This window comes from Lichenostomus cassidix, chromosome 17 (genome assembly GCF_008360975.1).
Source record: "Lichenostomus cassidix isolate B80296 chromosome 17, HeHo_3.0, whole genome shotgun sequence".
Lineage (NCBI taxonomy): Eukaryota > Metazoa > Chordata > Aves > Passeriformes > Meliphagidae > Lichenostomus > Lichenostomus cassidix.
Window position 1 is genome coordinate 465737 of NC_139497.1, and position 27879 is coordinate 493615.

Consider the following 27879-nt stretch of genomic DNA (forward strand, 5'->3'; position numbering starts at 1 on the left):
ACTGCACCAGGCTGGGCAGTCGGGTGCATAGGGACCTGGGGCTGGTGATGGGCAAGGCAGAGACTTGGCCCTGCAAGGAGCAGCACCAGGTGTCTCAAACAGGTTAAGCCAGGGCAGCAGAGTCCGTTTGAGGGAAAGCATCACATGCCCTGAAGTCACGGCAGGGAGCAGCCCTCACTGTGGAGAGCTGTGAAGTCTGGGCTGGAAGAGGAGCATGGCCTGAAGAGGAGGAGAGACCATTCCAGAATCTTCTGTGAAACAAAGTTACGTGAAAAGTTGAATTTCAGGTCAATAGAAATTACTTGCTCCAGGACAAATTAAACATTTAATTTCAAATTTTCATTTTATTTACATTCTTAGTACAAAATTGAAATGAAACATGAGACTGAAGTGGAAAATTGAAACATTCTGCTTTGAAAAGGTTGAGGCTGAATGCTCTGACCTTATCAGGAAAACTTCCCCCACAACCCCAATTTTTCTTTCAAAACAAATTTTTGTCAAAGGCCACACGTTCCTACAAACCATCTTGTTTCTGTCCTGCAGAGCAGCACAAAAACTCCCTGAGGGTCATCCACTGCCAGTCACGTCCCCATCAGTGGTGGCTCTGTGGGCTTGGACATGCCAGAGCATCACTGGTCTCCTGCAGGGAGAACATTGGCCATCCTGCGTTGCTCTAGAGCAGCGCCCCAAATCCAGGACATTTTGTTCCAGTATATTCACTTGGTTTAGCAGCAGGTTTCACCCTTCGCTGCCCAGCCCTGAGCAGCCCAGCCTTGAGCCCAGCGCCCCAGAGGTGCTGATCTGAGAAGCTGTTCCCAGTGCTGTGCCTGGCAGAGCCCCACGGCACGGGCATGGCACCTGACTCACCCACAGCCACCCTGGGCTCCCCTGAGACAGTCACCTGTCAAACCTGCTCCAGCAGATGTTTGGGACGGTAATTCCCAGTAAATTTTGATGCATTGTGTTTACTGCCGGTCTGACGGGCAGAGCCATGCCCGTCCCTGCGGGTTCACTCCTGCATCACCTCCCACCGCATCGCAGCAGCTGAGCCCTGCTGGTGCCTCTCTGCTCCGAGCCGAGCCCCGATTAGCCACTGCAGTTTGCTCGGTGATGCCGTCAGCTCCTGCACGGTGTCACACCAGCGCCGGGCAAACTGCCGGCAATCGCTGAGCTGCGGTGTGACCTCGGCGGGGCTCACCTGCTGTCCCCGGCATGGTGACACCGCCGTGCCCTCGCAGCAGGAGCAGTGGCCACTCTGCAGGGGCTGGCAGCACTCGGTGGGTGTTGGTGTGGGGAAGATGCCGAATTTACAGCAGCTCAGAGCGAACACCCGCAGTGGCCCCAAGTGCCCAGCAGCAGCCCCGGCGGTGCTCAGGTGGGCACAGGTGGGCACAGCCCTGCGGCCGGCCTGGCTGCCCAACTGACCGCTCCCCTGCCTGCCCGGCGCCCTGGCTCTGCCCCAGCCCTCAGCCTTCCCTCTCCAGCAGGAAACTGCGTGTAAAGGGCCGTAAGGAATCGCCTGGCTGCAGTGAAAGATTTTCAGGGCAAGAAATCAAATAAAATCTTCATAGTGATGAAGTGAAAAATAAAACATGCTTTTGGAAAATGGTCCTTTTCTTTGCCGCTGGGGGGGGTCCAGAGGGGGAACACAGACAAAGGTGCTGAAGGTCTCAATCATCTCACTGCTTAATTATTCCATCTCTCAGAAGGCATCTCCAGGCAATTAGAATAATCATTCATGCTTGTGCTTTACAGGGACTCTCACATTCTTCCCATGAAGCATCAGAGCTGGATTGTAATTTTTTTTTTAAACTTTAACAGTGACCTGCAACTAAAGGAAAAATAAAAGTTTTTTGAAATATTAGTTTAATAAGACATGAGAATAATATTAAGGATATGAGCCTCCCTTATTTATTATTTATATGTATAGTGTGATTTAGAGATGCACTTGAACCAAGCAAGTCACTACCAAAGAGTGGATCTATCCCTCTATATATATATTAAAAAAACCTACAATATTCGCCTGGAGATTCTGTCCACATATTCGGAGATTGTGATTTAACATACACAGTTTATCAAGACTGGTGTGCTGCACACAGAGGCTGGGGTTTTATGTAAGGGTATAAATAATCAATGCACATAGCAACTTTAAATTACTGCTAATGTGTTTTACTTATGTTCCCACTAGAACGATATGTGAAATAACAGGGAGTTGCTAGGCACACACTTGACAAATAATATCCATGCGTTTCCATTTTTATTATTTTTATACATTTCTTATTAAGCCGAGTGGTGCAGTTCAGGCCCATGCAGCCCTCACTGCTGTATCACAGTGGTGTGAACTGGACAGGAATGCTGCAGGGCTGGGCAGGGCTGGGCTGCAGCACTGACACCAGAACAGCACCACAGGGCTGCCTGCTGGCTCCTGGGCCTGGAAATTCTCCAGCAGGACAGGCAGTGAGCAGCTCTGGCCACAGCAGTTTGTGCTCATGGGAGCAAAGGGTTCCTGCTCTCCTGGAGCTCTGCAGGTTTCCCCATTTACTGCTTCCATCCATTGGGGTATTGGCACAAGAGGGTGGCTGGCGGAGCTGCTCTGTTAGCTGCTACAATCAAACCATAATTCACCTTTTCTCTTCTGTCATTTACCTCATACAGTGTCTGTAGACATCTTTGCTGGACCAAAATACAGATCCCCAGGAAGGGATTCTGAAATGGTCCCAACCCTCAGTAGCTGGCTGGGACAATGTGCCCTGGCACAGTGCAGGCAGGAGGGCTGACCCTGGGAGCAGGAACCGAGCAGGGACAGGGGCAGAAGGGCTGCATCCCTCCAGCAGCATCTGTTTTGGCAGCCCATGTGCACACACACCATTAGTACAAGTGCAGCCTCACCTGGTGTGCTTGAAAGATGCCATCCACAGAAATCCCAGTATTAAACACGGCACTAGCAGGAAAGGCACTTGACTAGAAAGGAGGACAGATTTGCTCTAAAGCATGCAATCATCTCATCTGTGGGCACTAGAGCTCTTACAAAGCCTTCTCTGCACTTAAGCAAAGGGTTCGTGAGGAGCAGGGAGCACACTGCTCAGGTCCTGCCCCCTGCATCCACAGCCCCGCACTAAACCCCAGCAGGGAGCTTTCCATTAAAACTACTTTGCAGACAATAACTATTTCTTTGTAAACAAGTCTTTAAGTGTTTATTACTATGTCACCATCAAAACTATACAGCTTTGTACTGTGTTTAATGGAAGAAAATTAACAGAGCGTTTTGAAACTCACTCCACGTAGAAATGCAAATGGATTTCCCAGGGAGCACAGGCTGCTGGGACTATCAGGTGCCCCCTGGACATTGCCACGACCTCCATTCTGGTGACACAAACTTCACTGCATATAGAAGCAATAAAGAACGGGCAGCCTTTGCACAAATGTGCTCACAACCCAAATGTCATTTCTTGCAGTGAGAGCAGAGTCCAGCTACACACTATTAATGTTAATTCAAAAACTTACCTCAGCCTCCATGAGAACTCAGGTGGCCCCAAAAACAAGACCCAGATGAAATGATTGTCATATGGAACTGGCAGCTCACAGGACCTTTTTGTTGGGGATGAAACAACAGCTGCCAATGAAGAGTATAGCTGTGTTATGGAGAGTACTAATTTAGTCAATGTGACAGTCAATGTTATCCTTAAAATGTATTTCCAAAGACTGGGCAGCTGTGCCTGCCCAGTACAGCAGCAAGGGGCCACTGAGGGTTTGGCCAGGCCAGTGCCACCAGCGATGCCATTGTCCCTGCCAGGCACGCTGCCCAGGACCCCATCAGCCACCGCCTGGCACACACACTTGTCCACAGAGGGAAGGGACAGCATCCCTCAGCACAGGAGCTGCTATGGGGGAAAAACACCCCATTCGAGTGAAAAGCAGCTTTGGATCTTTAATTAAAAAACAGGGTTCACAGCACCGGGGCATCGACTTCCACCAGTTAATCTCCATCACTTCATTTCACCACCAACTTCCATACTCTACAAAACTGCTGGAGACAATTTTTATTGATTGCTCTTCAAGCCGTCAAAAGCGTCCCTGGCTGATCATATGTTACCCCCAGACACCTTGTGCATTTCAGATAATAACTTGGTGCTCTAGAGAAGAAATGAATTGGATGTGCAGTCAGTAACTGTCCAAGTGAATCATGTTACTATATGTCAGCGGCCCAGGCTCTGACTATCATTTTAACAGAGAGAAATCCGCTATTTTCATGGCTGTTTGAAATTATTTTCCAGATGAATAAGATATAACAACAACTACTTACAGTAAAGAATAATATGGGGAATCTGTTTGCTACTTGGAAACAAATCTTTCCAGTGTAATGCTATTTAATATTATTTAATCTGTAACTATGAACATGAAATTTTGAAACTAGCTTTCATGTTGTACAAAAAGCTTCTGATGTGGGAGAGTGGGAAGCTGGAGTTGGTATGGGTGATGGGTAGTATTTGCTCTCTCATAACTGCAAATACAGTAATTCATATAGAAAATGGAACATTGCTAAAATGAGATTGACAAAGATGTATCCTGATGCCAATCATAGGCAGTGATGGTTTCTTTTGCATAAACAATTACCATGTGCCAGGATTATTTCCTTTTTCTGGCATGTTTGGAGTGTGTTTTGCTCAGAATTGCTGCAAATAATTGCAAATGGATTTTGTGAGGTTGAAAAGAAGCAAATAACATAGAAGTTCTTACCAACCTGGGAACTCTTTATCTATACAAGCCTTGATTTTTTGTGGAGCTGGCTTAACGCACTGCTCTGGCCTCACGCCTGGCACCCCAGGCTCTGTGTGTCCAGTGTCCTGGAGCCAAGGGGTGAGTGGTGGACACAGCCCTGGGCAGAACCCCACTGCACGGGCAGGGAATGCAGTGTGGCTGCCAGCAGAGCAGGGCCGGTGGGACTCCTCCCGTGGGAAAGTCCTCTGGCACTGACAGATCTGCTGCAGGAAACCCCCACCCAGCGCCCAGCGAGGGAGCAGCTGTCCCTTTCACTGCCTTATCTCCTGCTTTGCAGAAGACTAATGAGAGGGATTATTTGACTGATATCAGCCTGCTTTCCCAGTCCATCACACGCGGCTTCCCCTCCATGCAGTTTCAGACTCCATGAGTGGCATTATAGCCCCAGCTCAGGCAGATGCCTGCTGCTCCTGACCACCCCATTCCACCCGGGCTTTTTGAAAGAAAGGGCCCAAAAAGGACATTCCCTGGGGAGACAACTCTCCAGCCACTTCTGCAGAGCCTCCTGGAGGCTGAGCCCACAGGCAGGAATAGGACCCCCCAATGCCTGGCTCAGCCCTGGAAAAGTCTCCAAAGTGTCCCAGAACCAGGTGACACCATCCTGGGAGACAGTGGCCAGCTGCTCACATACACAGGTGTTCTGAGAGATGCATCACATCCATCTGTTAAAGCAGGCATAATGACAGAAATAAGGAAAAGGAGGTTTGGTGATGTGGAGAAGGTCTGGGGATGCCTCCAGCTTGGTTCATCAGGGACAGGGGTCACAGCCATGCTGTGCTGAACCTCACCAACTCTGTATAGTGGAGTCCTTTTACTGAAAGGGTTAAATACATCACAAGCCATAACTGCTGCAAAATAGCAATTTACTCCTTGGATGGGTGAAAAAAAGGTTGAGGCAAAGTGTATTTATTCTGATGAATTCTGGGTTTTTTCTGAGTCCAGAGGCAGGACATATTTGCATCCATTACATGAGCACAGCCATCCCAGCTGGGAGCAGTTTGCCACCCCTTACTGGAGTGGTCCAAGACCAGCTCAAGAGCCAGCACCCTGGAGAGGTGATTCCACTAGAACACAGCTGCAGGGCACCCCAAGCAGATGGATCTTTTCCATGAGTCTCCCTTTTCCTGCAGAGCCCATCCCAGCCCGGGCTGGGGGCATGGAGCAGCCCCCACCCAGTGGGATGGGAGTGGGTTGGGCCAGGCTCGTGCCAGAAGTGATTTGGATTTGGCATGATGGAACGCCACCACCTTCCCTCCCTCCCTCACTCCCTCCTCCCTCCCTCCCTCAATCTGTTCCTCAGCCTCTCAACTTCCCGCACTGGTCCCTGATGTTCTGTCACAGGCTCCCGGTGGGAGCTGGAAGCAGAAAATGGTCCTGCCACTCGCGTCGGCTCAGCCTGCTCATGTTCCAGCTGGTAAGTCATAAAGAAATGGTAAAACACAACCCCCTCAGGGCTGCTGGGAGCTGGATCGAGTTTTTCCATCTCTCCCCAGAGACGGCTCTTTATTCTCACACTGACAAAACTAATGGCCTCGCTGGGTCTGACAGTGACAAAGCGGCCAGTGGCGTCAGCCCCACCAGTGCGGTGTCACGCGTGATGGGCCAGACCCCCGTCCCGGGCTGGGGACAGCGCTCAACCTCCCATGCTGACACAGACCCAGGCTTCTCACAGCCAGAGATCATGTTTGCAGATAAATATTTAATTTTTAAGAATGAAATCTTAATTACTACACCACCTTGCACACTGAGACTGTAATACAGCCTCCCCACACTCAGGCAGGTGCAGGCTGTCGGGGTCTTTGCACCCACCTGGCCCCCATGGCTGCTGTGCTGTTTGGGGTCTGCACCGTGGAGGTCCAAGCTCACTGTGCCAGGTGAGGCAGCGGCGAGAGGTGGCTGCATGTCACCTCTCAAGGCTTGTGCCCCTGGCCTGGCAGGCCCATGCTGGTGCCTCTCGGTGAGGTGAGCCTGGGCAGGTGGATGCCTGCACACGTGTTCCTCCATCATTTAATCTGGAGTGATGCATATAGAAATTTACATCAGGCAGCTTGACATTCCTGACTGCAGAGGCTGTGAATCGATGGCCTCTCTACTCCCTGCCGGGGAGATCGATTCCCCAAGCACAATGGATTGGTTTCATCACTTTGGTTTCACCTTGTCAAAGTCATGTCTGATTTACTTTAGTCTGGAGGGCAGCTTTTAAGTATTTCATTGCATTTTGTAATCTGGCTGTGTGCCTTTGCTAACCACACTGCCCTCGGTGAGGCTGGGACACACCTGGCACCAGGCTGGACAGCACTTCCCACAGCAACCAACCAGCCTGGTCTGTGCAGGGCCAGCTCAGAGCATCCCCGTGTTAGCAGAGAAACATTGCCAAGACTCAGAAGCAGCTGGGAAATGTCCCTGGCATCACTGTTTTCTGGAGGGGTCCTGGGGCTGTCCCACATGGGAGGAGGCTCAGTCAAGCTGAAGCATTCAGACTGGTCGAGAAAAAGTTTTGCAGTTTTGCAGTTTTGCATGCTTCACCAAAAGGCAGGAAAATGGAACATGTTACTGGAGCTGGCATGGCCACAGCTCTCCTCAGAGTGATGCAGCAGGTCCCACAAGCTTCCTGGTGTCTGGTTGTTAGCAAAATCATTTTCCTGGTGCTCCGTTTGGCCCAAATTCTGCTTTGTCCAATTATACTCCTGGGTGAGTTTCCTGAATGCAAGTATTGATCATTCTTCAGACAGGTTTTCTGTCTGGTCTCTGCATTACCTCTGCCCTTCTTCAGGCAATCAATTATATTTTTATAGCCATGGGTATTATTAATCAATATACAGTAGCTATCTAATTGATTTGTCCAAGGCTTTCCGTCTGCAGCCACTGGTGATCAGGAGGGTCGGGGCTGTGTGTGCAGTGTGGCAGCAGGCGTGAGGTCCCCGTGAGGTGAGGGGCAGCTCCAGGCCCCTTCCCAACGCCCCTGTCATGCTCCTCCTGCTGTCCCTGCAGTGTCACACTCTGACCCCCTCCCTGCTGCTCATTACCATTATTTATCTCTTATGGCTGCATCTGGAGGCCACAGGAAGGGTCAGGGAACATTTGTACGGAGAATTAGCAGTAATTTTTCAGGGGAGAAATATATATCTCCTGCTTTAAGCAGAGCTCAGCGGGGAAAGTGGGCTGGGAGCCGAGCCCCCCACTCCTCCCTCCACCTGCTCCATCTGTCACTGCGACGGCTCCCACACGGCCAGCGCTGTATCGACACCGCTGAGATGGATGCCCTCAAGTTTTGATACTCCCAGGGGCAACAATAAACGTTTGTGATTGGAAAGGCCCCTGGGGATGCTCCAGCACTGCCGTGGTGGTGGGAGGGCACACGCTGTGTGTGTGCAGAGCAGGGAGCCCAGCCCAGCCCCACCGCAGCCTACAGCTGCCAAGCGAGGCACGGGTGGCTGGCGGCACCCAGCTGGGCCAGCACCGGGCTGGAGCCAAGCGGGCATGCAAGGGTTAATTTGGGAAGATCTGTGTTGATAATAAAGCTGCTTTTTTCCTGGCGATGATATGATCGGAGCAGGGTTGCTATGGCAACAGTGGCTCTAGAAACCCCCGACCGCTGGTGGCTGTTCCTGGCCAGGATGTGCCCACCCAGCACCCATCCCTGCCCACACCACCATCCCTGCCCACCCAGCACCCATCCCTGCCCACACCACCATCCCTGCCCACCCAGCACCCATCCCTGCCCACGCCACCATCCCATCCCACACCCCCTGCCCCGTTCTGCACCCACTGCTCCATTCCCTGTGCACCTCCCATCTTACGCACACACCCTGCCCCACTGCACTGCCCCACACACTCCCATTGCCCCCCTGCCTGAGTCCCAGGGGTGCCGAGAGTGCCAGACAGCCATAATGGGATGGGAAAGATCTGAAGCCATAATGGGATGGGAAAGATCTGAAGCCCCACTGAAGCCCTGTGTTGGCCCCTTCCCACCTGCCCCTAGGGCTGCGCTCTGGGCACAGCAACCCTCAGGCCCTTTTCTCACTCCTCCAAGTCCAGGCTTTGCTGTGTCCCCCATCCACAGCCACCACTGGCAGGGTGCCCACAGGGTGCCCTGGTGGCCCCTGACCTCACTGGGAGCTGGCAGGAGCACCAATCCCCCCAGGGCACAAGGCTCTGGCACACGGCCAGGTGATGTCCATCCCTTGGAGGCCGTGGCCAGGTGATGTCCATCCCTTGGAGGCCGTGGCCAGGTGATGTCCATCCCTTGGAGGCCACGGCCAGGTGATGTCCATCCCTTGGAGGCCGTGGCCAGGTGGTGTCCATCCCTTGGAGGCTGTGGCCAGGTGGTGTCGGGGGGTCTGCGCCCCACTCTCACCCTGGGTCCGGCTGCTGCGGGTGCTGATGTGACATGTGACACAGTGCTCACTAAATCACGCACCCTCCTTCCTCCTCTCCCTCCCTCCCTCACCCATTAATGAAATGAAATAAATTTTCCATTTTTAAACATGAAGTTTTAAAAAAAAGCTGCAATTCTGCGCACACGCAATTCCCAGTGGGAGGAGAGAGCGGAAGCGGGCCCTTGTGCTAAATACAGAACAAAGCCTTCTGTCTGAAAATACCTACGAGCAGCTAACAAATGCTAATGACAAAATAATGTATGGGGGGTTTAACGCTGGATGCTTTTTATCAGCAAATTAGCACAGTTATTATGCTGCAAATGCATTTAACAATAATTTGTTTCAATAACTGTAGAACTGGTATTTTAAAAAATATACACCATATTTAGAACACTTCATCCATGAAGGCCCATTATTGTTTTTTCCTCCCCAGAGAGTTATAAAGGTCTCTCTTACAAGTGAAAGAAATACAATCATCACCCTTCACAGTTCAGTTACTCTCTTTTATTTTATTCAGAGCCATTTAAAGTTTGTGTTTTTAAAGGAAAAAGACCAAGTGTCTTTAAAGGGTCAGGGATGGAGAGGGCTTGGGGACCCATGTGCAGGCTAGGATTCGGCTGTGATTGCAGGTCTGGTGGATGGGTGAGCCCACACCATGGCACGAGCAGGATGCTGGCACAGGGCAGAGGGCAGGGGACACTGCCAGCGCCTCGGGTACCCCATGGACACTCTGCCTGCACCACTGCTCACCTGGCATTGCTCATCTGCCACGGCAACTCCAGCAGGGGCTCTGTGAGATGCTGACCATCCCTGCAGGAGCTGGGTGTCCAGGGCCCAGGAGCAAGGTGGGAGCAGGGCAGGTGGGCACAAGGCTCTGCCACAGGCTGCTCTGGGCCATGCACAGGCACTGCTGCTCTGCGCAGGAGCCACTTGTTTACAGCCCAGCTCCTCAGTCACAAACCATTAAGAAAGAGAAACAGCTACATCGACACTCGCCCGAAGTGGATTCATGTGTAAATCAGCTGCTTTTAAAATTTCACTGAGCATGAAAGTTCACCTTTAAAATCGACATAAACCACAGCTGCTCCCAGGGCATCCGAGGCACAATCCCGCAACCCCAGGGGAGCAGATACATTTAAATGTGTAAGACAAGTACGGGGCTGTCAGAAAGTTGAGGCTGCATGTGTGCCTTGAAACCCTTTCTTGCAGCAGGGGGTCAGGAGTGGCAACCAGCACCAGGCAGTGGGGTGCTGCTGCTCTGTGTGCTGGTGCTGGCTGGGAGAGTGGGACAGGGCTGGGGACAGCTGGCCATGTGCCACACAATGTGCAGGACAGCTGCAGCCTGGTCTGGAAGCAGCCAGAAAATGCTGTACAAGTTGGCTTTCTGGGCCCTAGAGGAACAGGATCCTTGTTTTGGATAGGCTGCAGCCAAACCACGTGCAAGCACTGCTCTGTTCAGCGAGGCCATTCCTGGAATTCCCACAAAGTGCCAGTGTGGCACTTCGTGCCTCTGGCGAGTTCTTGCTGTTTGCTGGGGAAACAGCTCTGCTCTCAGCTCACCCAGCGAGCACTGCTGGCTGATAAAATCAAACAATAACTTCCAGGACAGTCTACTCACACCATAAACAGCTGAAAGAAAATCCATCTCTTCTCCATGCAAAACCACTGATGAGTTCATGAACTGTGCCGGGCAATAAATCACTTGTGCTTGTGCAGGAGAGCCGAGGTTTTTGGGTTCCTAATAGGCACTCTGACAACCTGATTGCTCCATATTTCTTTGTAGCTGTCACCTTTGCAGGCCTGTCAATGCTCCTGATCTTTTTTCATTGCAATGTCAAGTTTTGGTAGGTGAAGAGGTGGAAGGTGGGATGGGATGTGAACAATACTGGGCCCAGCTTCCTGAGCCCCTCCTGGAGCTCTGTCCCTCCTGCCAGGAGCACACCCTGGGCTCCTGCCCTGCTTAGGGGGTTTGGGGTGGCTGCAGCACTACATGCAGCTCCCAACAGCCTTCCCCTGCTCCCTGTCATCCTTCCACTCTCCCTGCCCTCTCTCCCAACAAGCTCCTCTGCCTTTTCCTCCCACCAGACCCGCTGATGCAGAGGTTCTGTTCCCATGGGAAGACAGCCAGCACTGAGCCACCAACGCAGACCAGAAAACATACTTTTAATATTCAGCATCTGGATAGACAATAAAAACTGGGACAAATAATCTAGTTGAGGCAATTACCTTAGCATAAATGTATATATTATTTATAAATGTCTTTGAATATATAAATAATATTGATAAAATTTGCATGAGTAAAAAGAGACATAATTACCAAATGATGCCTCAGAGCAGTGTATCCTGCTGGCTGCTTGCTGCCCTGCTTCTCATGCAGGGGGCCCTGCCCCAGTCCTCCTCTCCTGCTAAAAATATGACATACACATTAAACTCAGTAAAAAAAAAAGGAGCCTAAAACAAGGGCACCAGTTTAGAAAAGTCAGCGCTGCCCAAGCTGCTTTGGCTAGGTTTTGATTGGGATTTTAGAATTCAGTGTTTTCTGGGAATGTAATTCAGGATTCTATTGTCCCTGGGTGCCACAGCCCTGACCTGCTCTTCTCCTCTTCATAAAGGGCCAGGAAACACTATGGTCTTTTACTGAAACCACGAGTAGCTTTTGTAAAGTTAAATTCACCAGCAAAGTGAGCACATAAACAGTGGAGCATAAATAGGAGCAGTGAGCTGAGCACTTGCTGGTGCCTGAGCCACGGCAGATGAAGTTGTCTGAGCCTGGCGTGTCCCACACGCGGCTCTTTAATAAAACTGGCTGAGATTTGTTGATAAGCCTGAAGCAAAGTCAATGTGAAGTGTCAATCCTGCCTGTTCACAGGAGCCTTTGGGGGTCAAGCTGCTTCCTCGCTATGATCGTCGTATCACAGATATGTCAGCGGCGTGTTAACTGTGTTCTTATGGATCGCGCTCAGATCAGACACGAGGCGCAGATAAGCCAAAGCAGAAGGGTTAGGGCTGAGCTGTGCCATGCTGCTCTGAGCTGTGCTGTGCCAGCCCAGGCTCACACAGCCCCGTGGGGCCTTGGCAGTCTGTCCTGCAGCCGCGCTGGCCAGGCCTGGGTGCCAAAGGCAGCCCCAAAGGTGGCACTGACGCACTGAGTGGGAGAGGCACAGGCGCTAAATCGCACTCACCCGTGGGCTCCATCACCCATGCCAGGCTGCTCCGTGTGGGATGAGCATCTAATGGCTGCACAGTCTGCACTAAGTGAAGCTGAGAGAGAAGAAATCAAAAGAAGTGGGGTTTAATTAAGTATCAACCGAGATTTATGCAACTTTCTCTCTCCATCATAAATATTAATAAAGAGCAAGCAGTGGCTCTGTGTGGCAGGCACTGTCGAGCCATGAAGGGATGTTAATTCCAGGCTCTTTGAGATGGACTAAGCGTGACACAGAGCCTCTTTGATTTGGAATATTCCTTGGGTTTAAAAGTTAAATAACATGAAGGGGGATTTAGTGGGTAGTAAACCATTAGTGAGGCTGGGATTTAAACTCCAGTACGCATGGCATGTATTTCACGATTGCCAAACTGATTAATGGAAGCATTGCCAGAGGAGCTCCTTTGACAACACTGGGTGCCCCCAGCAGGATCACAGTGGCCAGGCTGGCAGTGCTGGCATGGGTTGCCACTGGGGCATGAGTGCCGTGGTGGGCAGCAGAGGGGCCCCTGGAATGGAGAGCAGGAGCCAGGGCACCCAGGGCCACCCCTCTGTCCTGCACAGCCCACAGGCAGTTATTAAAGGTGACACAGCCGGCCTGAGGAAGGACTTGCAGAGCTCACTAAATCTCCAGCCATCCCTTAAATAAAACTTTATGCTGGCTAATAAATTTTAATGGCACTTGTCAGTGCTTGATAACTGCAATCATTTAACAGAGGAGGAGAAGCCCCAGTGTTGGAGCTTGGCTGTGCCATGCATGGTGCCTGCCATGCCCACTGCGCTGCCCCCTGCTCTGCTGCTCACCATGTCCACACAGAAACAGGGAAACCTGCCAGCTCACCCTCTCCTGGTGGCAAACCATCCCTTCCTGGTGTGGGAAATCCACGTCTCATTAGCACAGCTTTATACTGGCCTGAATCACTCATCCTTTGGCCATCTATTTTTAGGAACTATGTAATACTGGGAAGAAATATCCTGACGTGGCCTCCAAGCTGAGACACGAACGTGTCAGCATCTTCCCCTCACTGCAGGTCTCACAGTCCTCCACAAGCCCTGTGGGCTGCAAGGGCAAGGGGACAGATCTCACAGCTGGGTGGGCCAGTGGTGACCTGACTCAGTTCCTTGCAGTTCCAGTCATCTGCTTGGGCAAATAATTGGGGTTTTTAGATTTGCTGGTTGAACAGAGAGTGAGGAGAATAAAAAGCAATTTATGCCACCTCAGACCTGTAATTTTCAGTGTGCTTGGGGACAGAAAATAAAAGCTTTTGCTTTTGGAACAATGCGATGTCATATTTGGGGGGAAATTATAAAGAATAATCAAAAAGTTTTCAATTTTCAAAAACTGCTTTTGAAGCCAACAAGTTTCTTGCATTTCATGGAAAAAAAATCAGTAGTAGTCTGGGAACTGTGTTTTTCATCACTAATTCAAAACACTTTTCAAACATTACTCAGGACCCCAAGCCAGGATTAACACCAGAGTTTACCCAACTGCAGCATCTCTCAGCAGCCTCTCAGGGATGTCAGAACCCACTGAGGCCTGGCTGCTGGGCTGAGGCAGTACCTGCTGCTGGAAGCACAGGTTGTCCCTGCCCTGTGCCAACCCTGCCGAGGGATGGTCTCACTCGTGGGGTGTTTAATGGGTTTGTGCATCGAACAGGCAGGGATGGTTGTGGCTGAGCACATGTGGAGCTTCCCGGCACAAGCAGGTGAGAGCAGCTGCCTCCGAAGGTGGCCTGCGGGAACAGATTGGATTTACCTGGCAGGACAGGGGAGCACCGTGCAAGCAGCAGATCCTGGAGAAGGGATCAGCTAGCTCTCCATAATAGCATTTCCTTCCTCCGCTCCCTCGCCCGCTGCCGTGCAGCACGGCTGCACACTGAGATTTCATGTAATTTTGTTTTAGTGCAGAATTTAATGTTAAGTTTAAATATGTAATTATCTTTAATTGAAATTACATCCATGCTTTTCATTAACAAGATGCACAGAGTGAGCAGTGTGAGGCAGCGCCGTGCGGGATCGGGGCGGTGCGGGGCTGTGCCGGCCGAGTCCCGCAGTCCCGCACCGAGCTGCCGAGGTGCTCTGGGGGGCTGGGGGACCCTGCTGGAGCCCCCGCCCTGCCCCGGCAGCCTAGCCCCGGCAGCCCAGCCCCGGCAGCCCAGCTCCGGCAGCCCTGCCCCGCTCCCTGCGCCGAGAGGAGCTCCCCCGCGCTGCTGCCCGGCCCTGCCCCGGACGGGGACACCTGCCGCTGGTCACAGCGGCTCCTTGCCGCCACCACGGAAAGCCCCAGCACCAGCCGGGCGCTGCCCGAGGAGTGTCCCAGCCCGGTGCTGCCCGTGCCCGGCCCGAGCCGCGCCGAGCCGCCGCGCTGGTCACCAGGGGGTAGCATCGGCCCGCCGGCCCTGCAGCCGCTCCGCCGCCACCGCGCCTCCTCCCGCTCCTCCCGCTCCCCCGGCACGGCAGCTCCAGCTCCCGCTCCTCCTCCCGCTCCGCCGCCACCGCGCCTCCTCCCGCTCCTCCTCCCGGTGCCCCGGCACGGCAGCTCCCGCCTGTCCCGGTCCGTCGCTCTGCCCGTTCCCCCGCACCACCCCTTGCTCTCGCTGCGTCCCCTGGCAAAGCGCGGGTTTGCCCGTCCCACGGCCCAGTCATCGGTTTCTTTTCCAAAGCATTTCGATAAGTGATCCTAAAATCGCATTTCCATGAGTGAACCTAAATCCGTATTTCACTGCAGGTCCCCGCTGTCACGTCGCATAGGAAAAATCATCCGTTCCCAGATTCGATCCTTTTCAGACCGTAAGGTCAGTGATTCAAGTGGACGTTAAACTAATCCAGAGAGACAACGTGGTTACAACTGTCTGGTGGCTCTTCTGGAAACCTCCATATCCTTTCAAATTCCTCCCGGACATCCTCCTGCCAGCGGCTCCTCTCCCTGGCGCCTCAGGGGATCACCAGGACCTGAATCGGGTATTTTAAACTCGGGCTGGGCCAGGATGTGTTCTGCATCGTTACAGTTCCGATTGGATAATCTGCCCCGCGCCCTGACACGGCTTGAAGGCGCACAACGGTGACTCCCTCCGGTCCCGGCGGAGGGACTCCAGGTGCTGGCCGCTCCCGGTGCTGGCCGCTCCCGGTGTTGGCTGCTAGCCCTTGCGAGCCCTGGCCAGGGCGGAACAGCGTGGGCTGAGCTGTGTCCCCACAGCTTGCACTTGCCACGGACCCTGCTTCAGACGGAGCAAAGCATCTACATTTTTGTTGTAATTTTTCCTAATGTTTCACCCCACAACCCATAAATTTCACCAGAACAAGCCCATAAAGGGCTGGTTTGAGGAGAAAATTACAAATTGCCCCAGGCTGTATCTCTGCAGTGAGAGGCCTTAAAGAAGCTCTTGACAAACAAGCCAAGTGGCACTGCGTGGGCACAAGACCATCATCAGGGATGTGGCTCCATGAACTCAGGCCTTTGCTGCCTCCAAAGCAGTTCCTGTTTCTTTTGCATGCATGAATCCTATGGATTTATACTAAACGCTCTTCAACCTTGTTAGCATCAGCCAGTGAGACAATCAGCATGTGCTAAAGTCCTGCTCTGACAGTGCAATCAATTAAATATCAATTAATCAGTTAATCAGTACAGAGGATACACACAACGATGCTATGATGGCCAGTTTCTAACCCTGGATATTTCATGCCAGTTCCTCATATGCAGCTTGACAGGAACATTATTTTCTTGCAAGGGGGTTTCAGACTGGGATTTCCAAGCTGTGGGGCAGAGCTGGGCCAGCACTAAAAGGGCATTCCCACAGGCACTCATGAACACAGCCAAAGAGCTTCCTTCCTCCACATCTCCCGCGCTTGCACCTTCTACCATGCTCATTTTCAGCCAGAAAATCACAGGGAATCTGGAGGAAAAGAGAGCTCAACAATTTTGGTAATTGCTTCTGAAAAGGAAGAAACTAAATTTGCCATGGAAGCTGTCTCAAATTATTCTCCCAGTTGTGGTGATAGGACAGATGTCAAAACCCTTGTGTCCCAGACTTTGCTCTAAGGGTTCTGTCTCTAGACCACTCCTTGTTCCTCCTGCCTTTCTCCTTTCCTCCGTGACCTTTCACACCAGGACATCTCCCCGTCTGTGTCCTTTCACCCTGTGAACCCCTGAACACTTGTCCCAGTAAAGCCAGGACAGGTGGCCCTGAAGACCTTTTCACCTCGGGTATGTCCTGCCTGGGCCTTAACCTGATTTGGATGTGTCTGTGATGTGAGTGATACACCTACCCAGAGCCCGAGACCTCCAGAAGCCACTGCTCATTTCCATAGACCCCCATAAATGGATAACTGGCTCTTTTAATCTTGTTACTAAATTGTAATGGAATTATCCCTCTAATCCTTTGGAGCAAGAGCAGAACTCAGCCACCAATATAAAATTAAAAAAAAAAACCTCTACAGTAATCATAGATTTTAAAAGTATTTATTTTGTGCTGCTCTCAGATAGGCTGTATGTAAAATTTTATTTCAGAGGAATAATGTCACATAGTGCACATTGTGGCTGCTCTGTGATTAAGCCCTTTTTAATCTGCCATGTGTATGGAGGTGCAGTGCTTTCCCATCTCAGCTCCCTCCCTGCCAGACTCCCCATTAATGGTGTTACCGGATTATCAGAAAGAGGCGGAATTACCCAGCTACAGGAGGTTTTTGCTCTGATCTGCTTAGCAGCCCAGGCCATTCCAGGGCAGGAGGGCTCAGGGATGTAAGCCTGTTTCCTTCTCAGGACCATGTGCTCCTCACTGCTCTATTTTCTCACAAGCAACTTTCTAGCTGGCAAATCTGTTTAGAGTGATTGGTTCCTGCTGCTGCTCTGTCTGTCAGTCTGTCTGCTTCCTCACAGGTAGGAGCTGCCAGGTTCAGCAGTTGGCACAGCTGACAGGTGAATGGGAGGCAAAGATGGAGCCAGAAGACAGGACAGCAATGCTGGTAGCTGGGGCTGCCTGGGCATTGTCACAGCAAGCACAACAAAAGCGTGTTTGATCCAGAGACAATTGGCAACAGGATGGGGAAGTGCAGTTGGCTCTGGAGCCTGAGGTACCTGGTGCTGTCAGGAAAAGGCAGCTGGTGCTGCCATGGTCAGTGCACGAAGCCATCCTGCTGTCACCCCGCAGTGCTGCCTCCTCACCAGCAATGTGCACTAACAGGTTCTGCTCATTCCTGCCCAACCGTGGCTCCCAAACCTCATCTCCGAGGGAAGGTGGTGATGCAGAGATGGGGAGCGTGGATCAGAGGCTGCGGCCAGGCCAGGCAGGGCATGGCAAGAATGTCTTTGTTTCCCACAGCACAACCCTGATGGCGTGGGTGCACAAGGGAAATCATCTGATTGACGCAGGAATATTCTCTGGACACAGTTGTGACACGGCCAAGAACATGTCCCCAGCACAGGGGCTCACAGTGGCATCCATGTGACCTGAAGGAGGAAACTGGGAGCTCCAACCCTGGTTTGCTCCACGCCTGGCAAGTGGGCGAGGCAGCGAGTGGGAGAGGAGCGGGTCAGGGATGTGCCAGCATCCTGTCACAAAGCATTTGCTGACCTTTCCATAAATATTTCCCAGAAAGGCTAAGTGCCCGGGTCAGTTCAGAGGGTGCCGTGCTGTGCTCAGCGCTTTGCCTGGGGCCGCGGCCACGGCTGCTTTGACAAATAGCAGCTGACCTGAGCACTGCCGCCGAGCCGTGCTGTGTGCTGCCGACAGCCACGGCTGCCTGCCTGGCCAGGTGAGGCTTTAGGGAAATTAATGCAATTTTGCCCTCAAAAAAGGGAGCGTTGCAGGAACACAAGACATTTATGAAATGCTGATTCTCACTTGATGGCTTTGCCTGGATTGTTTAACCCCAAATTAAAGAGGTCTTATCCATTCCCATTGAAAACACCGGACAGGAAGTGGAAAGAGTTTAGTGGAAGGTCACGACACCTGACTTCAAACAACATTACATGAGGGAAAAAACGGACATCACAGCAATGATTTTAAATGTGAAGTGTAGTCCCTCTTTTTTTGTCATTTGATGGCAGAAATTACAACATGGAAATGAAAGCTTGGAGATTCATAAAGTGAATCTAATAGCCCAGGCCCTGCAAAAACTGTGCTGCTACATACAATCACCCCACAAGCAGTCTGTCAGGAGGATGTATTGTGGCTGGCATGCATTTTACCAGCTCTACTAGTGTGCAAAAAATCTGGTGATTTCTTACATCAGCTTAACTCTGGGTCACATTGGACCAGCTTGCATTGGTGAAAATGAAGCTGATGTGATAGCACCTGGTGACAAATCTACAGAGCACAGGAGGCTGCAGGCTGCACTAGATGTGCTGGGCTGGAGTGGAGCAGCTGCACATGCTGCTCTGGTTCCTCACACGCTGCCCTGGCCACATCTGTGAGCAAGCAGTCCATGGGGAGGGAGGCCAGGCAGAGCCTTGCTGCACAGCGAGCCTTCAGCATGCTTCCCGTCCATGCCAAGTACCTGGCAAGCCAGTGCTTTCCTGAGCTTCAGTCTGCTCCCACTCAATGCTGTCTGCGGCTGTGCACGGCTGCTCCCTGCTTGGCTCACCTCTGGCTGTTAGCTCTCTCCTGCTTCCTGGAGATGCTGGCACAGAGAGAGAATTTGCCAAAGGCGGTGTCAGAAGTTCAACACCCCCACAGCATCGAGGAGGAATGCTGAGGAGGTTGGCACAAGTGTCAGGCACTCGGCGCACCCCCGTGCTGACACCTCCGGCAGTGGGCTGCACAGGGCTGCTCCATGACGCGTGAGCACAGGAATGCGTGTGCGTGGGAATGCCTTGGGCCCCAGCCTGCAGAGATTTATGTACGTGCTTAACTCTTAGCAGATGAGAAATCCCATTGAGACTATGCATATGCTACAGGTTAAAGACAGGCATAAAGCTTTGAGGAGTCTAAATCTTGGATTATAAAGATTATAAATTTTCGGAGGACAAGGACAGCCTCTCTCTGGACAGCAGCAGGGTCCTGCAGGTGAGAGACAGCTCCCACCTGCAGCTGCACTGCCTCACCTTCCTCCCATGGAGGGTACCTGCACAGCAGGACTGCCCCACTGTGCAGTGCCTCTGGGTGCCTGGCATGGCTGAGGAGGGGCTGGGCAGGCTGGTGGTCATCATGTGGTGTCAGAGGATGCATTTCTCAGGACAGTGGCTTCAGCAACTCAGAGGAAAGGGAATGCGATGAGAAACAGATGATGCATCCATTGCTGGAGCTCCTAAACTCATATCCAGGACCATGGAGCAAGTAGCAGGCAGCTGGAGACCAGGAGAGCCCATGGCTGCAGGGATTCGTGTGGCCATTGGCCCCTTGCCTGCTGCCTTAGCAAGACCACGGGGAGCTGATACAGCAAGAACTGAATGCAAAAACTGGGGATGTGCCTGAGCTTTGCCGGAGCAGCCATGCTCAGTGGTGCAGCTCCAGTGTTCCAGGGTCCCAGCTGTGCCCCAGTGACCCAGCCCTGTCACAGGGAATGCCACAGCATGAGGGTGGCACCAGCCACCCAGCCCTGCTTGGTACACTTTCCAAAAGATGGGGCAAGGGGAATCTATTTCCTCCTGCTCTGTATTTTTAATTCGTATTTTCACAGCTCTGCCGGTCCTAAATCCCAAGCAGATGGTGCAACTCAGCCCAGCTCCTCAGTTTGATGATCCCTGGGGCCTTCCTGCAAAGTGTACATTTCAAAGAATAATTCCACGAGCACTTCTTACCCTGACCTGGAGCCTTCTGAGCATCCTGTGTCCTTCATCCCTCCACACACAGCCCTGCCCTGCCTCACGACAGCTTCCACCAGGGTTCCCTTCTCTGTTTAAAAGGTTGGTGCAGTCACAGGCTCTTATGGCCTTTGAAGTGAAGGGAGCTCTGAAAAAGGAAAATAAAAAGAGTAAAGGAGGAAAATCCCCTTATGACTTCCCTGATTTATCCTGCAGAAACTGGTGCCATCCCCAGCCTCTGAGCTGGGTGAGCTGTGTCCCAGCCTGGGGTGACACGGGGTGCCTTTTGCCCTTTGCAGAGAAGCTCCTTCCCTGCACCCGCAGCCTCTTTTTGTGCTCGAGGAGCATTTCTGCACTAACAAACCCCGTTTGATAATTGTGTTGCAAAAGCCTCACTCTGAATATTTAATAGAATTATTGCTAGTTATCAGCACGGGGAGGTGATAAATCACTGCCGCCTTTGCCCACCACCAGCCAGAGCCATTAGTGGGTTTCAATCACGGTTCCTACCCTGCCCTCGGGCTGGGATGACCATGAATTAAAAAGAAAAACAAACAAACAACCTTCCCCCCCACCACCCCTCCCCGCTCCCCAGGCTTCATCCCGCTAGGAAATAAAAGATAAAGCAGTGCTGATGGGCTCTGGGTGGGTCCTGCTGCCCGCAGCACCACAAGCCCCAATTCCCGCTGCCCTCGCCCCCCGCTCTGCCCCCTCCGCGCAGGAACGAGGTGATCTTTTAGCTGCCCTTTGTCTTGGAAAAAAAATTAATTCTCATTTGCATTACCTCGACTAAATGTCACCCACCGATATTTTGTTAGACATTAGCAATGCTGGCAGAGAGGGGCACGGGATAATTGCGTTCTGCCTAGCGCTGGGATTTACATAATTTCAGACAGCAATTAAAGAATCCCTGGGAATTTTTTTTTTCCCTTCCAACCTCTCCTACAAAGAAAGTGTTCGTTTACATTAAGCGCTCAGCTCCTCGCTGTTCATTTGCATAAAATTAAAGGTTTTTGTGTTCTGGAACAGCAGGGTAACATTTAAAATTCCGTTTCAAAAAGCTCACCTTAGAATAATAAAATGTTAATATCATTTCACGGGCTGGAGAAGGTTGCCAGCTGCCTTTCACTTCAAACTTTTACCCAATACTAACGGTTAGGGTGGGTGACTTTTTTTTTTTAATTTTTTTTTTTCTTTAAGATATAAACTTTCTTGAAAAAGTAGAGGGCTATGAATGTGCCTCTGGATGGGTCTCTGCAGGGCTACTCCAGAGCAGAATGTTTGTTTACTCCATAGTTTTTTAATTAAAAAATCATGCAAAAGAGCAGCAGCGGAATATTATAGGCTTTAATGTGCCGTCATACTCCGTACTAGGAGAGGAAATGCAATTTGGATCGAACCCCGTTCATTTGCATTCTCGGAGATGCAGCGGAGCACGAGTGGCTCCGCGCTGAGGCTGCCGGGGCAGGGCGTGGGCAGCGAGGCGAGGGGCTGGGGGGCAGAGAGCTGAGTTCCCCTCGTTCCCCGGCTGGGGGGCATCCAGAGCCCTCCCTCCTTCCCTCCTGCAGGCTCCGGCAGCCCCGGGAGGAGCAGCACCCGCACAGCTCCGGGCACCCCGAGCCGCAGCCATCAGCGGGGAGGATGGGGGCTCCGGAGGGCTCCGGAGGGCTCCGGGGGGCTCCGAGGGGTTCCGGGGGGCTCCGGGGGGCTCCAGGGGGCTCCAGGGGGCTCCGGGGGTTTCCGAGGGGCTCCGGGGGGCTCCGAGCCCATGGCTTGCAGGTCACGGCTGGAGCCAGGCCGGGCTGTCCGGGCTGTCCGAGCTGTCCGAGCTGGAGCTCCCTCAGCCATCAGCTGCCCTCCTTCTGAGCCCTCTATCAGCTCTGAATAATAAAAAATGACATTTCCGTTTGAGGATGACACCGCTGAGGTCCCTGGATGACTTCTCTTGTGTCACCAGGGTCTCTCATGCCTGGGAAGTAAGTTGTCAGCAGCACTGCCCGTCCCAAGCACTGCAGGCAGAGCTCCCAGCAAGGCAGGTCGTGCCGGGAGGGACATTGCCTCCCCAGTGCCCCCAGTGCGGCCAGACAGGGCCATCCCACAGGGCTGGCATCACCAGTAGCTCCTGCACGGCTGTCCTGGAGCTTGGCAGCCAAACCCAGGGCAGGGATGCCCGTTTTTTAAGGCAGAGTGCCGCCAGCACCCCTGAGCCTCTGCCTGACCCCGCGGGCAGCAGCCTGGCAGAGGTCGAGAGTGCTAGCTGTCCTGTCCTGTCCTGTCCTGCCCAGCCTTGCCCTGCCCAGCCCTGCCCTGCCCAGCCCAACTCACACTCCTCTGCCCCTTCACCACGTCACGCCACCTGCCAGCACTGGCACTGCTCCTCTGCGGCCACCACTGGCCACCAGCCCTCGCCCAGCGTCCCTTCTCTCCATCCTGTCCCTGCTGCTCCCCTGGCCATCGCGGGGTTTTCCTCAGAGGGACTCGGGAAGCAGACGAGCAGGGAGCAAATCTTCCACCTGGCGTCCTCTTGTCTGCCACCATTTGGGGCTGCTGTAGGATTGTAGCAAAAAGTGTTTCATTAAAAATGAATCCGAATCCCAGCCGTTGAGGGAGAATATCGAGCACAGCCTGCAGTCCCCAGTGCCCGTGCTGGATTCCTGCTTTAGTCTCCAGGCCACTGAAACTCCCACCTGCCTGCCAGCATTGCCACGTTTTCGGAATGATTTGCATAGGGAATGTGCACCTTTGCAGCCACATCAGCCACAGCACAGGGCAGGCTCAGGCTCACGAGCACCCAGCTCACCAGAAACCTGCTATAAATGTTTTCCCAACTGTTTTGTATTTCTGGGAGGTGGGAATTATCATTTCATCCCCGTAAAAATGAATGCAAATCAGGATCAGCAATGCTGTGTACTTCACATGAGAGCTCCCAAGCGGAGCACATGCCAGCCTAGTGCCAGCCAGTGTCCTTGTCACCACACTGTCCCATGTGCCAGGACACATCCCCGAGCTCAAGGTTTCTGTGCTCCTGACACACTCCTCCTGGGAGGCTTTGAAAACCAACCCCAACTGCTGTGGGTGAACAAAGCAACAAGCAGGCAGCAAGGATGAGGATGAGGAATGAAAGGATTTACTTGGAGTAAGAGTGGAGTAACCCAATGAAACAAACTTAAAAATGGAAAGGAAAAAGATTTGCTTTGGAATTTGTCTTAGGAAAAGTCATTAATTCCTTTTAAAATTTTTCATTTCAAAATTTGTTTTCATTACTTTTACATTATTTTATGACATCAGTAGTAGTGCATAATGTGACCTGTCATATCATGTCAAGTCATGTCATAATATGCATAATAGTAGGGAAGTGCATAATATTACATGTCATATTGACATAATCAGAATATTCTATTATTATTGACTTTGTCAAACTAATTACAAAAAAGACATGAAATACTTTGCTGCAGAAAATAAGATTAAGAAGGTGCAACATATAAAAAATTAGTTATTTCCCCTTGCAGCCATATTTTTAGGTATATTCAATGTATTTGTATGAAAATAGTTACATTAGCATATTACATCATTTTATGCACTGGTGTATGTTAGTAACTCCATAGAAAAATGGAATAAGATAAAACAGTCCAAGTCAAATTTTCTGTTTGAAACTATTTCAGTTTTTTTCATAATAGACAATTCTCAAAACAAAAAGCAGCAAATTCTTCTATATGTAAAATCTTTAAGTCCCTCTTATGAAACTCCTACGTGATAGCAGCAGCTGTAAACAAAACTCTGCATGGAGGCAATGGAGCTGGGAAGGGCCTGGAGCACCAGGAGTGGCTGAGGGAGCTGGGGGGGCTCAGCCTGGAGAAAAGGAGGCTCAAGGGGAAATTTCTCACTCCCTACAACACCCTGGCAGGTGAGGGGACAGGATCTGCTCCCAGGGAACAAGGGACAGTACAAGAGGAAACATCCTCAACTTGTGCTGGGGAGGTTTAGATTGGATATTTGGAACAATTTCTTTGGGGAAAGAGTGGTCAGGCATTGGCAGAGGCTTCCCAGGGCAGTGGAGGAGTCGCCATCCCTGGAGGGATTTAAAGGCTGTGCAGATGTGGCACTTGGGGATGTGGGTTATTGGTGGCCTTGGCAGTGCTGGGTTGGACTTGATGATCTTAGAGGTTTTTTCCAGCCTCAGTGATTCCATGGCTCTACCTGGTTCAATCTTTTGGAATTGCTGACAGCCCGTGGTGCCTGTGGAGGGGCAGTGCAGGCAGGGCCCCTGACACACACTGTGTGAGCTCTGACACACACTGTGCCCACCCGTGTGTGCACAGACCTGCTGCATCAGCCCCTGTGCTGGGCCTGCTCTGAGCCCCTGGGATTTCTAATTGACTTGACACATTATAAATTGCCAAACTTGGTTGTGATTGCTGTGAAGAATGGTACTTTAAAGGACTCAATATCTGTATATCTCCCTTTGATAAACATTGGCTTTCTGAGCTTAGATCTTATTTATTTACCCTTGGAGCAGGTTCATTACTATGTATTAGGTAGATATGACATATTTATGGAAATATGGGGACTCTTTGTGGAATATATTAAGATTAAATAAATCATTGACTATGTGGTCAAGAACTACAACAATCCTGATGAATAACTCCATGATTTTTTTTTTGGATCCTGGTATAATTTTAAGAGCATCCCCTTTGTCTTCCTGGACTTCCTGCACCACCCCAAACGCACTGGGCAGTGCAGGATGTGCACATTCCATGAGAGGAAGCTCCAGGTCCCAGGTGGCCTATGGGGAAGGCACCTGGGAGACTGCCAGATACAGAAACCCACCCCAGGGAACCTGCTTAGCAAGCTGAGAAATGGTTCCAATTTGGTTTTCCCACATCCCATCCACTGTGATCTGCCGTGCACACCCATTAGCTAATAAATTTACATATCTAATGGTGCATTTTCCCAAATTAGTGATAATTACACTTAAAACAGCTATTTTGATACAAATCAAGGAGAGCCATGGCTAATGACATAAATGTGATTTTCTGTGTCCCTTGGCCTCAGTATAAAGATTGGAGATGGGCAAAGCACAGCCCATGGAGCTTGTTGGGTCAGGCTCTTCTTCCTGTACTCCTCCAAAGTACATTTGTTTTCCAGCACCTTTGCTACCATCAAATTCCTGCCCCCCATGCTGCCCTCCTGGGCTGCCAGTGCCCATGGGGGCAGTGGGCAGTGGGCAGTGGGCACTGGGCACAGGCTGGGCACAGCAGCAGCCAGGCACACACATGCCATGTGTGTCTTTTGGCTCAGGACAACTAACAAACACCTGTGAATGTTGGGGAATTCTTAAGGATAGTTAAGTAGCAAACTATCTGTTGATAATAAAATTTGCTTGCTTCTCACAGATATCCAATTTGCCTACTATCCAAAGAAAGGAATTGGGTGTCTGCTTCCTAAATTGTTTTAATCTGTGGCAAAGAGTGCTTCTGGCAGAGTCCCTCAGCTGGAAAATAGGAAATGAGTTAGAAACAACAGACAAACGTGAATAATGCGGAGCTTAAGATGTCTGATCATGATCTTGAGGAGAGAACTTTAAATAGATTCCTCAATTCACCTGCCTGTGATCCCCTGGGAAGGAGTGCAGTGTTCCTGGGGGAAATGCCAGGTCAGGTGTGGCAGAGATGTGCTCTCCCAGCCCCAGTGTGGGAGCAGATGGGGACGTGGCTTCCCCAGGCTGGGGGCCTTGGTGTCACCTTGCCAGGCCAGGCAGATACCCACAGTGCTGAGGACCAACATGATTCTGGGGGCTCCAGCAGCTTGCCCAGGCTTTAGCACGAGTGATCTTGTTTCTTAATCTTTCCTCAAGGCATTCATGCACATCCCACTGCTCTGACCCCTCCAAAGAGCGGCCAAACATGGTGCTGCCAGCGAGGGGTGGTGGCTTTTGCTGCACCAAGGACACCCACCCAGGTGCCAGCTGCCCACTGCCCTCCCCTGCCCTCCACACCCTCATCCCACCTGTGCCTTGGCCACATGCACATCCCTGCCATCAGGCTGCACCTCTGCTTTAGCTGGATAAATATTCTCTCAATAGATCCTCAGACATTTTTCCACAACACTCTGAAAAGATTTCAAGAAATCTTAAGATCCTGGGGAAAAAAATAACATCCTGTTTATGTCCTGGTGAGAGGCTCTGTCTTGTGAACTCTGCTAGTCACATTCACCTCTCTGTGATGCCACTTGAACTTTTCCATGCAAAGGGGCCCTGGGCATGAATGTGCCCCTCACACCCCAGGATGTCCCCCCCAGCAGCCTCCTCCTCAGGCCAGACCTGTCCTGTGCCCCAGGCTGGCGTCCTGGCACAGCCAGAACTGAGACTCTGCACCTCGCCCTGAAATCGCCCTGCACCTCTCCTGCACAGGGCAGCAGGACCCTCTGGAGCCCGTGTGACGTTTTCAGAGTGGATTCTGGTTTTCTTCTCCTCACAATCCTCACCCTTCCCATGAGGACAGAGCTCTTGGTGTTGCAGGAACAGCAGCAGCTACCCCGAACACCAAAGGAAACACTCCTTCCCATCGTGCTAAGTGAAACAATTCAAACCGGGAAAATCTTGATAAAAGTTTAATTAGGAAAACGGACTCCATCTGTAACGTATCCCTGTTCTCCCCATGTATTAACCCTTTTGCCATAAATCTGCCACCCTTGAAGAAACCTGCCTTCCTCACAAAACCTACTCAGGGTTCACATTATTTTAATCAGTTAGAGGGGTTTAATACATTATTGATTTTTAGGAGAATTGAAAAAGCTCCCGTATTAAGTCCAGGTTGCTTATTCTTTCTGTATATGACATTCAGGTACTTGTGAAAAATTATACCAATTATGAAATCAGCCATTTACTGCTTCAAAGTGCAATCAGTTGTCACACTGGAAAGCACTTGCTCCTGAATATTATTAGTTGGGCTATGTGCACAGGAAAGTGCTGAGAGGAAAGACTTTAACCAAAGGGCAATTGCATGAAATTTACTTAGAAATAGCTATTTATCACCCTTGGATTTCCTACTGTTCAAATCCACTGCAGACACTTTATGGAATGAAACAGCCATCTCACCAACGTAACTCAGCCAACTGAGGGGTTTTTTCCTCACTGACATTAAATGAAAAATTTAGAAGTCATTGTAACAGCTTAAAGATGCATTATCCTTTTTGATGTGCAATTTTAGCTTCATATCAAAAGCCATATAAAATAACCCCCGCACAAACACAAAAAAGGAACTTTTAAAAGTTTTATGACATGTAGTTCATCTTACCTTTTATGCATCTACCAGGCACAGTTTCTCCTGCTGTTCTCAGAGACCATTGCGTGATTACCACGATGGGGGAGAAAATATTGCCATAGCAGCAGCAGAGGCAGCCAAAGGAAGGATTAGTCTCTGGAGCCTGGGAAACAGGGGGAAGCTGAGCCTCACCACGCCAGCAAACGCCTCCCGAGTCAGTGTGCAGCAGAATCGTGGGAGCGCTGCCCCTTAGAGGAGCCTTCAATTGTGTCACAAACTGCCACCATTAATGGGCTTTGCTGCAGGCAATGAACTGAGAGGGAACATAAATTAGAGAGAGGACATTCAAGAGAAATTTCTAGCTCAGTAAAGATGTCTTGTCTGCTTGTTTTCCAGAGCAGACAAGAAATTTGGAAGGCAAGGTCAACTTCTCCAAGTAGGAATGAACCTGGTCAGCCTGAGAGCTCTGGCACAGCACCAGTAAGGTGCAGGACCGACAGGGATTTGGTTACT

At 51.2% G+C, this 27879-nt stretch overlaps 1 long non-coding RNA gene across 2 annotated transcripts; it reads right to left on the bottom strand.

Moving 5' to 3' along the window:
* Positions 1-358: 358 nt before the first annotated feature.
* Positions 359-27519, bottom strand: LOC146429744 (uncharacterized). Of its 2 annotated transcripts, none has more exons than XR_014855434.1 (3): positions 27400-27519; positions 20102-20252; positions 359-1831 (listed from the first exon to the last, which is right to left on the bottom strand). It is a non-coding gene; the product is annotated as an uncharacterized LOC146429744 (long non-coding RNA). The 2 variants fall into 2 exon arrangements; XR_014855433.1 differs by lacking the exon at positions 359-1831 and adding an exon at positions 14807-18981.
* Positions 27520-27879: the final 360 nt, after the last annotated feature.